Consider the following 13721-nt stretch of genomic DNA (forward strand, 5'->3'; position numbering starts at 1 on the left):
ATCACCCCCGCCCCTGCCGTCATCAACCCCGCCCCTGCCGTCACCGGCCCCGCCTCCCACGTCATCGGCCCCGCCTCCCCGTCATCGGCCACGCCTCCCACGTCATCGGCCCCGCCTCCCCGTCATCGGCCCCGCCTCCTACGTCATCGGCCCCGCCTCCCACGTCACTAACCCCGCCCAAAACGTCACTAACCCCGCCCAAAAAACATCACTAACCCCGCCCCCCCGCGGCCGAAAAAACCGCCCTGAAGCCCAAAAACAGCCCAAAAAAACCGCAACCCGCCGCGGGCAAAAATTTCCCGCGGCGGGTCGCGGAAAACCGCCCAATTGGGCGGTAAAACCGCCCACCTGGCAACACTGCCGTGGGCGCCCAAATCGGTATAATCAAAAGCTGATTTTGGGCGCGTCCAACTGCAATCTGTCGCGGGAACGGACAAAGTTGACGGGGGCGTGTCAGAGGCGTGGTGAAGGCAGGACTGGGGCGTGTTTATCGGCTGAGGAGAGATAGCGACGCTCGGCCGATAATGGAAAAAAGAAGGGCGGCAGAAGCAACAATTTGGGCCACTTTTTTTGGATCCTTTTTTTTTCACGAACAAGTCCCCAAAAAGTGCCCCAACTGCCCAGATGACCACCGGAGGGAATCGGGGATGACCTCCCCTGACTCCCCCAGTGGTCACTAACCCCATCCCACCAAAAAAAAAAGAATTAAAAAAACTTTTTTTTCCAGCCTGTATGCCAGCCTCAAATGTCATACCCAGCTCCATCACAGCAGTATGCAGGTCCCTGGAGCAGTTGTTAGTGGGTGCAGTGGACTTCAGGCAGGTGGACTCAGGCCCATCTCCCCCCCCCCCCACCTGTTACACTTGTGCTGGTAAATGGGAGCCCTCCAAACCGCCCCCAAAATCCACTGTACTCACATCTAGGTGCCCCCCTTCAGCCATAAGTGCTATGGTAATGGTGTAGAGTTGTGGGGAGTGGGTTTTGGGGGGGATTTGGGGGGCTCAGCACCCAAGGGAGGGGAGCTATGGACTTCAGAGGTACTTTGCTTTGTTTTTTTAATTGTTACAAGTGCCCCCTAGGGTGCCCGGTTGGTGTCTTGACCAGTGTTGCCAGGTGGGCGGTTTTACCGCCCAATTGGGCGGTTTTCCGCGACCCACCGCGGGAAATTTTTGCCCGCGGCGGGTTGCGGTTTTTTGGGCTGCTTTTTGTGCTTCAGGGCGGTTTTTTGGGCGGCTTTTTCGGCTGCGGGAGGGGCGGGGTTAGTGACGCTTTTGGGCGGGGTTAGTGACGTTTTGGGCGGGGTTAGTGACGTTTTGGGTGGGGGCCGATGACGTGGGAGGCGGGGCCGATGATGGGGGAGGCGGGGCTGGTGACGGGGAGGCGGGGCCGGTGACGGCGGGGGCGGGGTTGATGACGGCGGGGGCGGGGGTGATGACGCGGGGGTGGGGGTGTCAGGGGCGGGGTTTGAGTTTGGGCGGGTTTTGGGCGGTTTTTGTGCTGGATTGGGTGGGAAAAAAATTTTCCACCTGGCAACACTGGTCTTGACATGTCAGGGGGACCAGTGCACTACGAATCCTGGTCCCTCCCACGACCAAATGCCTTGGATTTGTTCGTTTTTCAGCTGGGTGCCTTCGGTTTCCATTATCGCTGAAAACCGATACCGCCCAGCTCAGATCCGCCCAAATGCGATGCATTTGCCCGGCACCAACCGTATTATCGAAACAAAAGATAGACGCCCATCTTTTTCGAAAATACGATCTGGCCCGCCCCTTCGCGGACCCGTCCTTGGAGATAAACGCCCATGGAGATGGGCATTCCCATTCGATTATGCCCCTCCATGGCTGTTTCATGCAGCCTGCTCCTTGTGGCAGCATTGCAAGAAAAATATTCTTGGTAGATTCTTGTTGAACCTCTTACTTTTCCCTTTCATATACAGACAAGGGGGGAGATTTCTACTTTTATGACAAGATATGCTTGAAACTCAGATGTGGAGGTTACCAGAGAATGTGGTAAAAGCAGTTAGATTAGCAGAGTTTTAAAAGGGTTTGGATAATTTCCTAAAAGAAAAGGCCATATGTCATTATTAAGATGGACTTGGGAAAATCCACTGCTTATTTCTAGGATAAGTAGCATAAAATCTGTTTTACTCTTTTAGGATCTTCCCAGGTACTTGTGACCTGGATTGGCCACTGTTGGAAACAGGATGCTGGGCTTGATGGACCTTTGGTCTGTCCCAGTATGGTAACATTTATGTGCTTGTGTACTTGGGATTCTACATGGAATCTTGTTATTCTTTAGAATTCTAGAATCTTGCTACTCTTTGGGGTTCTACATGGAATGTTGCTACTCTTTGGGTTTCTGCCAGATACTTGTGACCTGGATTGGCCACTCTTGGAAACAGGATGCTGGGCTTGATGGACCTTTGGTCTGTCCCAGTATGGCAACATTTATGTGCTTATGTACTTGGGATTCTGAATGGAATTTTGCTACTCTTTGGGGTTCTACATGGAATGTTGCTACACTTTGAAATTCTGCATGGAATCTTGTTATTCTTTAGAATTCTAGAATCTTGCTACTCTTTGGGGTTCTACATGGAATGTTGCTACCATTTGGGTTTCTGCCAGGTACTTGTGACCTGGATTGGCCACTCTTGGAAACAGGATACTGAGCTTGATGGACCTTCAGTCTGTCCCAATATGGCAGTGCTTATGTTTTTATGTAAAGGACTACAGAAGTCCCGCGCTGTTCCAAACAGCACTCTGAAAATAGCATCGGAACAGCGTAGGCTATAATGCCCCTATGATCAAAGATAATAGCATGCAAATTTATAGACAGCATAGGGTATAGGCAAAGATGGAACATATAGATAAGTAAGAGAGTAAGAGGGGTTAGAAAGTAAGGTGGCTAATTTAAAGAAAGTTGCACATGAAGTCAGAGAGATGATAAAATGTTATCTCAGATAGGGTAAACGTGGATAAACATATAGGTTGAAAAAAATATTAAATGAAAAGAAAAGAAATCCTCTCTTCATAGAACAGGAAAAAGAAATTATAGCTGTGTTCTCAAACTTCCAGACCATTTGTGCATTGCTTGAGTACCCCCCAACAATAAGCTAGTATAGAATGATAGCTAGACCTGTAAGGAATACGATAAATTAATCAAAGGCATCACTGAACTGCATTTCTTCCCATCTCCTCAGCTCGTAATTTTGGGATCATCTTTGACTCCTCTCTCTCGTTGTCTGCACACATCCAACGGACTGCTAAAACTTGTCATTTTCTTTCTTTCTGATATCACCAAAATTCATCTCTTCATTTCTGAACGAACTCCCAAAACCCTTGCCCACACTTTCTTCACCTCCCGCTTACACTACTGCAACTTGGTCCTCACAAGTCTTCCACTAAACCATTTCTTTCTCCTTCAGTCTATTCAAAATTCCACTACATGAGTTTTCTGAAGGTCTTCAGTATCTCTTCTATCATATCTGTCCCTACACTGCTCCCCGGGAACTCCATTCATCACTCTTATCCGTACCCTTCTCCTCCACCACCAACTCCAGACTCTGTTCCTTCCATTTTGCTACACCTGGAATAGACTTACTGAGTCAGTATCCTCATGCTCCATCTCTGGCCCTATTCAAATCCAAGCTAAAAGCCCACCTTTTGAGGCTGCTTTTAACTCTTAACCCCTTATTCACCTATTCAGTACCTATTTGTTAATCATTCCCATTATAAGTGAAATCCCTAATCCCTTATTTCTCCTGTTTGTCTTGAATAGATTGTAAGTTCTGTCAAGCAAGGACTGTCTCTTACATGTTTTTGTACAGTGTTCATATATGTCTAGTAGTAGGTTGTAGAGGTGGTTGTTGTAGCAGTAGTAGAATAGCCAATGACCCTTCCTCTTTTGTCTTTCCCTAACCTTAACAACAACATACATCAAACTCTACACTCCAATTCCCTCCTCTTCCCAACTATGCCCCCAACCTGTTCCAGAAAAAGGACAGATTGAGCCAGTCTGGCTTTCACTTCCATTGCTTTCAATGGAAGCAAAACCCGGACTGGATCAACGTGTCCTCCTTTTTCTGGACACAACAGAAATAGGGTGGAGAGGGCCCAATGTCAAGAGATCAGTCACCACACACAAGGATTAAAGTTTTTTGGAGCATCTTACCCTTGTGTGTGGTGACTGATCTCTTGACATTGGGCCCTCTCCACCCTATTTCTGTTGTGTTCGATTGCTGTGGAGAGTGTGAACCCCGCTTTGTCTCTCCTTTTTCTGGAGCCATATGGTAACCCTAAGCTTTCAGCCTCATAGCTGGTGGGGATCCTCAAGCCTCATCAGCTGATGAAATCCAGAGCTCAAGTCAGCTGAGAAACGAAGAAGCCCAGCAGTCAGATGCAGCACTTTGAGCCACTGATGCTGGCACTACGAGCGTGTTTAGTTCTTGTGGGACCACTATGTGATGGGGCATTGGTAGCCAGCCAGTACTCAACATGCTAGTGGTAAAGTGCGGCCACTGACTGCTATGCCTCTTCATTTTTCAGCTGATCTGGGCTCCGGATTTCTCCGGATTGGAGATCCCCACCAGCTATGGTATTTTTTATTTGTATTTTGGCAAGGGGGGAGAGGAAAAGGAAAGCAAGTGACCGATGCTGGGGAGAAGGCAAGGAAATAGGTTGCTTGCTACCTAGTGCCCACCTATCTTAAGCTTTAGCCCTCTCCCCAGTAGCGTACTGAGGGCGGGGCGGTGAGGGTGGTCCGCCCCGGGTACATGCCGCAGGAGGAGTGCCAGTTCCCTGCTCCCTCTGCTGTTACTTCCTGCTCCCAGCACCCCAGCAGGTAAGCAGAATGCACCTGGGGGTTGGGGGCTTGGAAGTGATGTGCCAGGGGTGGACACTGCACCCGGGGGGGGGGGGGTGTTATGCTGCACCCAGGGGTGGGACACATGATGCTGCACCTGGGGGGGGGGGGGTACGCAGCGCAATCCGCCCCAGGTGGCAGCCGACCAAGGAATGCCACTGGTACTCCCCCCCTTCGAGAGAGAGATGGGTCCCAATTTATTTTCACACATACATGAAAGCATAGCACAGCGATATTGCTAGAACTGCTTCACTGTATCTTTGTGGTCATAATAGCTTCAAATTCTGTAATTACTGTCTGGTTATCATGATATATGTCTTCCAGGCATTGCTCTGAAACCGAATGAGGTATCTGCACTTTGAAAGGCTGTTTGCGAATGTGAAACCGGATCCTTCAATAGGATGGCAGGGTGAGGAGATACTCTCCAGATGAAACAAGGCGGAAGCCATGCAGTCAGACCTGCTCCGGTTACCTGCCCTGCGCCAGGCAATTTGGCCATGGCTTGAGTCGGAGCTGTGACCTTATTCTTTCTGCCTCTCCCTACACTCTGGCTATGGTGGAACATTTCATTCGTTGATGGCTTTTAGAACGTAAAAATCTGGAGAGAACATCATGTGTGCCAGCAGAGAGTTTTTCATGGGTCAACATGGGAATTTTCAGGGTGCAAATGAAAAGGTTTTTTTTTTTTGTATCTCAGCATTCTCTTTCAAAAAATATTATTATTTTTGCAACTTGTTTTTGTCTCCATGCAGTGGCAGACTGGGAGGTATAAAACATAGATGAATTGTATTCAGCTACTGCGGAGGCACAGAAATCACCAGAGAAGCCAGTTATGTCTTCCATGCAGGAGACGGGCAGGGTAAACATTTTAATGTACTGTATTTCGTTCCAAGTTATCTTTCAGAATAGCGGTGCTTCACCTGTCCTGGGGGTTTTCAGTAGATCCACAATGAATATGCATGACAAAGATTTGCATGCACTGCATATTCATTCCAGCTATTCAGAAAACCTGACTGGCTGGGGTTCCACTAGGACAGGTTTGGAAACTACTATGCTAGAGGATCCTGTAAACAGGGTCAACCTTAGTAGCCAAGAGTGCCAGGGAGCCCTAAAGTCTACGGGTCCGATATTGAGACCATAGGAGGGAGCCCGGCTAACTCGGATGGGCGTCCTCGGTTTGCATTATAGGTGAAAGCCGAGGCCGCCCATCTCTAAGGTCGGCGATCTCAACATTTCGGTCGACCTAAGTGTTGAGATTTGGCCGGCCCCGACCGTATTATGGAAACGAAAGATGGACGCCCATCTTGTTTCGATAATATGAGATGCCCCGCCCCTTTGCCGGGGCGCCCGTGAAGATGGGTGCCAGTTCGATTATGCCCCTCCACGTCACTCATGAACTCTAACGCAATACCACTCTGTATTTCTCACACCGGAATTGGCGATCGCCATCACGGTACTATGTAAGCCACATTGAGCCTGCAAATAGGTGGGAAAATGTGGGATACAAATGCAACAAATAAATAAATAAATAAATAAACTCTTGCGGTCATCATTGAAGCTGGAAATTCAATGCTGAGGCTGAATCCAGTCACTAGCATTGAATTTCCATTTTTTTTTGGGGGGGGGGGGGGGGGCTGCTAAAACGTAGCCGGTTAAGCCAATATTCATCAGATGAACGGCTAAGTTATAGCAGCCAAAGATAGACCTGCTAGTTACGCAGGTCTATCTGGCTGCTAAGCTTAGTTGGTCAGCCAATGAAAATTGGCACTAACCGGGTATGTTGAGCGACATAGCTGGTGACCGGGCTAGCCACTAGGCAGTAATATTCAGCATCTCAAATTAGAAAAAGTTCAAAGAAGAGCGACCAAAATGATAAAGGGGATTGAACACCTCTAGTATGAGGAAAGGCTTAAAAGGTTAGGGTTCTTCAGTTTGGAAAAGAGTCGAATGAGGGGAGATATGATTGAGGTCTACAAAATCCTGAGTGGTGTAGAACCAGTAGAAGTAAATTAATTTTTCACTCGTTCCAAAAGTACAAAGACTAGGGGACACTCGAGGAAGTTACATGGAAATACTTTTAAAACAAATAGGAGGAGATATTTTTTCACTCAACGAATAGTTAAGCTCTGGAACTCTTTGCTGGAGCAGGTGGTAACAGCGGTTAGCGTATCTGGGTTTAAAAAAGGTTTGGACAAATTCCTGGAGGAAAAGTCCATAGTCTACTATTGATACAGACATGGGAAGCAACTGCTTGCCCTGGGATTTGTAGTATGGAATGTTGCTACTCTTTGAGATTCTTCATGGAATCTTGTCACTCTTTAGGATTCCAGAATCTTGCAATTCTTTGGGGTTCTACATGGAATGTTGCTACTCTTTGAGATTCTGCTTGGAATCTTGTCACTCTTTAGGAGTCCAGAATCTTGCTGTTCTTTGGGGGTTCTACATGGAATGTTGCCACGATTTGGGTTCCTGCCAGGTACTTGTGATCTGGCTTGACCACTGCTTGGAAAAGAGGATACTGGGCTAGATGGTCCATTGGTCTGACCCCGTATGGCTACTCATGTTCTTATAGCATAGTATTTATTCTTGTATTCTGCATATACCAGACCAATAGTTCAACGCGGATCACAATTACAAAATTAACCAGGTTTATCCCAGGGAATACACAGAAACAATTAGAACAATAAATCACAAACAAGCAATAAACCCTTAACCTATAACATATTTCTGAAATAAAATTGACTTTAAGAGCTTTCTTAATTGTTTATAGTCCAAGGTAGATCTAAATTCAGGTGGAAGAATCTGCCAGAGTTTTGCAGCCTGAAAAGAGAAAGAGGACTCAAAACAGATGAGAGAATCGTATTCCTCTCGGGCTTTGATGCACAAACATATCGTTATCTCTCAGAGACCAAGATCTTGAGTTAGGGGGAAATTCAAACAAGGCGTACTTATAAGATGGGGTATCACCATGTAAAATCTTACAAAAGAAACAATAACATTTAAATAGTATCCCACTGGAAGCCAGTGGAGGCACCGATCTGATCTAGATAACCCCCTCCCCTCGATATTCAGCCAGTGACGATCAGTGATTTTTTAATGTCTAGGCACTGTGGCACTGAATATTGGAGGCTACACATGGGTGGGCTGGGCAGTGGGGCTTATGTGGGCCCAGCCAAAATTCAGACCCAGCCTGCATAAGAGTTCTTCTGCAGGTCCCAGATGAATATCAGGCCAGACCTGGACCCGCATAACCTTTTTTTAAATTTAAATTGAAGCCCCCCAGCCCCCAAGGGGTCACATCCTATCCCCTCCCCTCCCAACGCATGGCCTCAGGCCACTCTCCATTCCCCAAATGCCACCCATCTCAACCACCCAACCCCTCACCTTTACGTATTTCAGGTAGGCCCCCCTGGGTCTACCGTAATCCCTGGTGATCCAGTGGTGGTTATTGGGGGCTGGAGTAAGCTCTATTCTGTTTTTTTGCAGGTTTATGTGTATTTCCATATTTTGCATCTCATTACTAACAGGCTTATTTTCGAAAGAGAAGGGCGCCCATCTTTCACACAAATCAGGAGATGGACGTCCTTCTCCCAGGGTCGCCCAAATTGGCATAATCGAAAGCCGATTTTGGGCATCCTCAACTGCTTTCTGTCGCAGGGATGACCAAAATTCACGGGGGCGTGTCGGAAGCGTAGCAAAGGCAGGACTGGGGCATGCCTAACACATGGGCGTCCTCGACCGATAATGGAAAAAAGAAGGGCGTCCATGATGAGCATTTGGGCAACTTTACTTGGTCCATTTTTACTTATGTCCAAGCCTCAAAAAGGTGCCTGAACTGACCAGATGACCACCGGAGGGAATCGGGGATGACCTCCCCTTACTCCCCCAATGGTCACTAACTCCCTCCCACCCTAAAAAAAAAATTAAATATTTTATCCATCCTCTATGCCAGCCTCAAATATCATACCCAGCTTCATGACAGCAGTATGCAGGTCCTAGGAGCAGTTTTAGGGGGTACTGCAGTGCACTTCAGGCCCATCCCCCCCACCTGTTACACTTGTGGTGGTAAATGTGAGCCCTCCAAAACCCCCCAGAAACCCACTGTACCCACATCTAGGTGCCCCCCTTCATCCCTAAGGGCTATGGTAGTGGTGTACAGTTGTGGGGAGTGGGGTTTGGGGGGCACAGCACACAAGGTAAGGGAGCTGTGCACCTGGGAGCTTTTTCTGAAGTCCATTGCAGTGCCCCCTAGGGTGTCCAGTTGGTGTCCTGGCATGTGAGGGGGACCAGTGCACTATGAATGCTGGCTCCTGCCAGGACCAAATTCCTTGGATTTGGTCGTTACTGAGATGGGCGTCCTCGGTTTCCATTATCGCTGAAAATCGGGGACGGCCATCTCTAAGGTCGACCTAAATGTTGAGATTTGGGCATCCCCGACCGTATTATCGAAACGAAAGATGGACACCCATCTTGTTTCAATAATACGGGTTTCCCCGCCCCTTCGCGGGGACGTCCTGCGAGGACATCCTCAGGAAAACTTGGGCGCCCCGTTCGATATATGCCCCTCCACGTAACCCACAGTGACCTAAATATCACCACAGTAGGGGAAGACAGGCCGAGTTAGAGCCCTTTATGTCACAATAAGAGGCAAATAATGCAACTTAAGGCCCTAACGCAGCTTGAAAACTTCTCCCCTCAATGGTGTGGGACTGGACCCGGGAACACTTCATGCACCTGGAAGGGAATTTCGTGAGTTTTTGAATAACTTGTCCTGTGCTTTTCCCCAGAGGTATAAATTTTAAAGAATGGAATTATTTTCTGAATTTTGGAAAATTGCTGCAAGCCGGAAAAAGCTCTGAAGAACCAGTTCAAGTGAACCCTGTTGGATTTTCACAACAAAATCAGGCAGAGGACCTTCATTTCTCAAGATGAAGAAGGTGGATTGAGGTCGTGAACTAGTCTAGCCAAGGGTTAGGTAACTGACCAGCAGGTTAACCTGCCAGGCTGCATCACAGGAGAGCAGGAATGGGAGAGAACTATGACCGTGTGAGAGGACAGAACCTTTAAATATCTGGAGTCTGGCAATAAATCTTGTGATTGAATTATTTTCCCTTTTTCCTGTTTTCTGATGTACAAAAATTTAAATTTGAAAGTTCACCGATAAAGGCATATTTAAGAAAAAGGCAGGGCTGCCAAGAGGGGGGGGGGGGGCAAATTTCCCAGGGGCCGGGCCTCCAAGGGGGGCCTGACGCTGGGGTCTATCTTTCTGTCCTGCTCCTGATGGAACCCGAGTGATCGCGACCCGACTCCAGAACCAGGCTGGGCCCCCCCTTGGAGGCTGGGGAGGACCCGGAGCTTCCTCCAGCGCTGCTCTTCTGTCCTTTACTGAGTGGCTGCTTTTCCTTTCAGGCATGCATGCTCGGTTTGGAAACCGAGCATGCCCTAAGAGGAAAAGCAACCGCAGGGGCAGGCAGTCAGCACTGGAGGAAGACGTCTTCTGCTGCCGGAGCTTCGGGATCCCCGCCAGCCAAGGTATTTTAATCCTGTTGCAGCAGCGGCAGTGATTGGGGGGAGGCAGGCCGCAGTGATTGGGGGGGGGGAGGTGGCAGTGATCAGGGGAGGTGGCAGTGGATGACGATTGTGTGTGGGGGGGGGGGGGGGGTGGTGGTGGCAGCGGCCCTGCCCTGGGCCTGGCGGCGGCACCCCTGCCCCAGGCCCGGTTCAGTCTCTCAGTGGCCCTGGAAAGAGGATCAGCCCACTTAATATTCAGTGAGTTTTTAACCATTTTAAACATTGACTGATACTCGGTGCTGGGCCTTGTCCAGGCACTGACACTGAATATCTAAATATGAATGGACTGTGAGTGACCACCCAAATTACATGGGTCTTGCCTGATATTCATCTGGTACCCGCATAAGTGCACCTATCAGTTTCCTCTTCCCGCTCCCTGCCCCCATGTGTCCAGTCTCCCTTTTGGGCTATATAAAAGCCTGACCTCTAGTGGTAGTAGTGCGAGAATACTCCCAGAGCTCAAGGCAGCCATTTTAGCCGCTGGAGCAGCTACAGGCAGAAGCGAGTGGGGACTGAGGTATCTGGGGCAGGAGTGATCCCCACTCGCTTCTGCCTCTAGCTGCTCCAGCGGCTAAAATGGCTGCCTTGAGCTCTGGGAGTATTCTCGCACTACTACCACTAGAGGTCAGGCTTTTATATAGCCCGAAAGGGAGACTGGAGACATTGGGGGCAGGGAGGGGGAAGAGGAAACTGACAGGAGTGGGGATCACTCCTGCCTCAGATACCTCAGTCCCCATTTGTTCACTTAACATAGGTTCAGCTACATTTTCTAGTTTTTTTGGATGGGGGTGGGGTGATAACATTGCAATGTGGAGATGGTTTTCCTTCATGTAATTGGAGTTGACATATCAATGTGTTTGTATTAACCTTTGTATCCCACATTGCTTTTCTTTATAGTCTATTAATAAAAGGATACTTATTTTTATTACATTTGTACCCCGCGCTTTCCCACTCATGGCAGGCTCAATGCGGCTTACATATTGTATACATGTACTTATTTGTACCTGGGGGAGCTACAGTGGGTTCCCCAGGATCAAAGTCCACCACCCTAACCACTAGGCCACTCCTCCACTGTTGCTACTATTTGAGATTCTACTTGGAATGTTGCTATTCCAACATTCCATGTAGAAGTCGGCCCTTGCAGATCACCAATGTGGCCGCGCAGGCTTCTACATGGAATGTTGCTAGTGGAATAGCAACATTCCATGTAGAATCTCCAATAGTAGCAACATTCCATGTAGAATCTCCAATAGTATCTATTTTACTTTTGTTACATTTGTACCCCGCACTTTCCCACTCGTGGCAGACTCAATGCGGCTTACATGGGGCAATGGAGGGTTAAGTGACTTGCCCAGAGTCACAAGGAGCTGCCTCTGTCTGAAGTGGGAATCAAACTCAGTTCCTTAGTTCCCCAGGACCAAAGTCCACCACCCTAACCACTAGGCCACTCCTCCACTACAATAATAAAATTAGGTTTACACGTGTTTGATCTACACACATGTAAATGCCAGTATTGACATGTGTATATCATGTACAGGACTTCTAAAATGAGGGCCAGTGCCTGTAAGTCTCACTCTTTAGATACCCACCCTTGGTATCTCTGGTTTGTACCAACGGCAACGGAGGGTGAAAATGACATGTCCAATGTCCCTGGTTCTCAGCCTACTGCGTCGGAGCTGCCAAATTACCCAGTTCCAGGAGGGAGACTCTTTGGCCAGCCCTGTTTTTGAACTCGTATCTTAATTCAGCCCTGCTATTTGAAGTCCCTGACTCTACCCACTAAACTCAGCATTGCAGGTCCCATAATGCACCAGGATAGAGTTGGCAGAAACCCAGGGCTGGCGTAAAATCTCTCTTGGCAGCTCTCCAGCTGTAATCATTAAGCTGCTCCATTAGAAGCATGTGCTTGCCTAGTCCCAGTGCTGACTCAGAAACAATTACCACCACCACCACCACGCCCACAGCACGACTCGGCATTTTTCCCTGCTACTTCTGGAGAGGTGAAATGTGGGAGGCCATGAATGAAGATCGGGGGAAGGGTGGAAGCAAATAGAGACCGATGGTAGGAGGCCCCACAAGTGCACTTTTGCCTAGGGCCCAATATACAGAGTTTATTCAGTCCTGTGTCCGAAATATAAACAGGGTACTCACCATACAAGGCCTAAAATGCCAGACAGAGCAATTTAACCCTAATCTATGCCTGAACCGGCAATCAGTGCAGACCACTAAGCAAAGGCCGTGCCGAAACCCATCTAGACTGCTTAAAAAAATCAACTGAGCTGCAACGTTTTCAGCTTGCGGATGACGTAGTCGCCTGTTCTTGCCGCTGTACAAGTGGCAGAGTTCATCTGCGCAGAGGGTTTCGCTTATGCCGTTGTGGAACTGGGTCATAAGAAGAGCAGAGTTTCTCTGCAATAGTGCTGTGATTAACAGGTTACAAGAAGATGCTAATAATGAGATAAAAAGAAGTCTGATTTCCTAGGTCTGAAGACATAGGAGCCGGCTCTGTGGTGCTGAGCACCCCCAATATTATAAGTACATAAGTATTGCCACACTGGGACAGACCAAAGGTCCATCAAGCCCAGCAGTGGCGTTCCAAGGGGGGCTGGCACCCGGGGCGGATCGCTGATGCGCCCTGCCCCCCCGGGTGCAGTGCCCCCCCGATGCAGCACGGACCCCCCTCCTGGCGAAAGGACACCCCTGCGAAGGAACCCCCCCCCGCCGGGGGGGTGCCGCGCGCGCCTGTCCTCCGTTCCATGCTTCTTCTCTGCCCCGGCCGGAACAGGAAGTAACCTGCTCCGGGGCAGAGAAGAAGCATGGAACAACGGAGGACAGGCGCGCGCGGCACCACCCCGGCGGCGTGCACCTGGGGCGGACCGCACCCACCGCCCCCCCTAGGAACGCCACTGAAGCCCAGCATCCTGTTTCCAACCGTGGCCAATCCAGGTCACAAATACCTGGCGAGATCTCCAAAAAGTTCATTACATTTTATGCTGCTTATCCCAGAATGGATTTTCCCCAAGTCCATGTTAATAATGGTCTATGGACTTTTCCTTTAGGAAGCAGGCCAGACCTTTTTTTAAACCCCGCTAAGCTAACCGCCTTTACCATATTCTCTGGCAATGAATTCCTGAGTTTAATTACATGTTGAGTGAAGAAAAGTTTTCTCTGGCTTGTATTAAATTTACTACTTTGTAGCTTCATCCCAAGCCCCCTAGTCCTAGTATTTTTGGAAAGAGCAAACAAACCGTTCCACTCCACTCCACTCATTATTTTATAGACCTCTATCA

The 13721-nt window shown here is 48.8% G+C and overlaps 1 long non-coding RNA gene across 1 annotated transcript; it reads left to right on the plus strand.

The window, feature by feature from the left end:
- The first annotated feature begins 5184 nt into the window (after positions 1 to 5184).
- LOC115468154 lies at positions 5185 to 9931 on the plus strand. Its single transcript, XR_003941828.1, has 3 exons — positions 5185 to 5269; positions 5613 to 5719; positions 9648 to 9931. It is a non-coding gene; the product is annotated as an uncharacterized LOC115468154 (long non-coding RNA).
- The last annotated feature ends 3790 nt before the right edge of the window (positions 9932 to 13721 follow it).

The sequence above is a fragment of the Microcaecilia unicolor genome, chromosome 4 (genome assembly GCF_901765095.1).
Source record: "Microcaecilia unicolor chromosome 4, aMicUni1.1, whole genome shotgun sequence".
Lineage (NCBI taxonomy): Eukaryota > Metazoa > Chordata > Amphibia > Gymnophiona > Siphonopidae > Microcaecilia > Microcaecilia unicolor.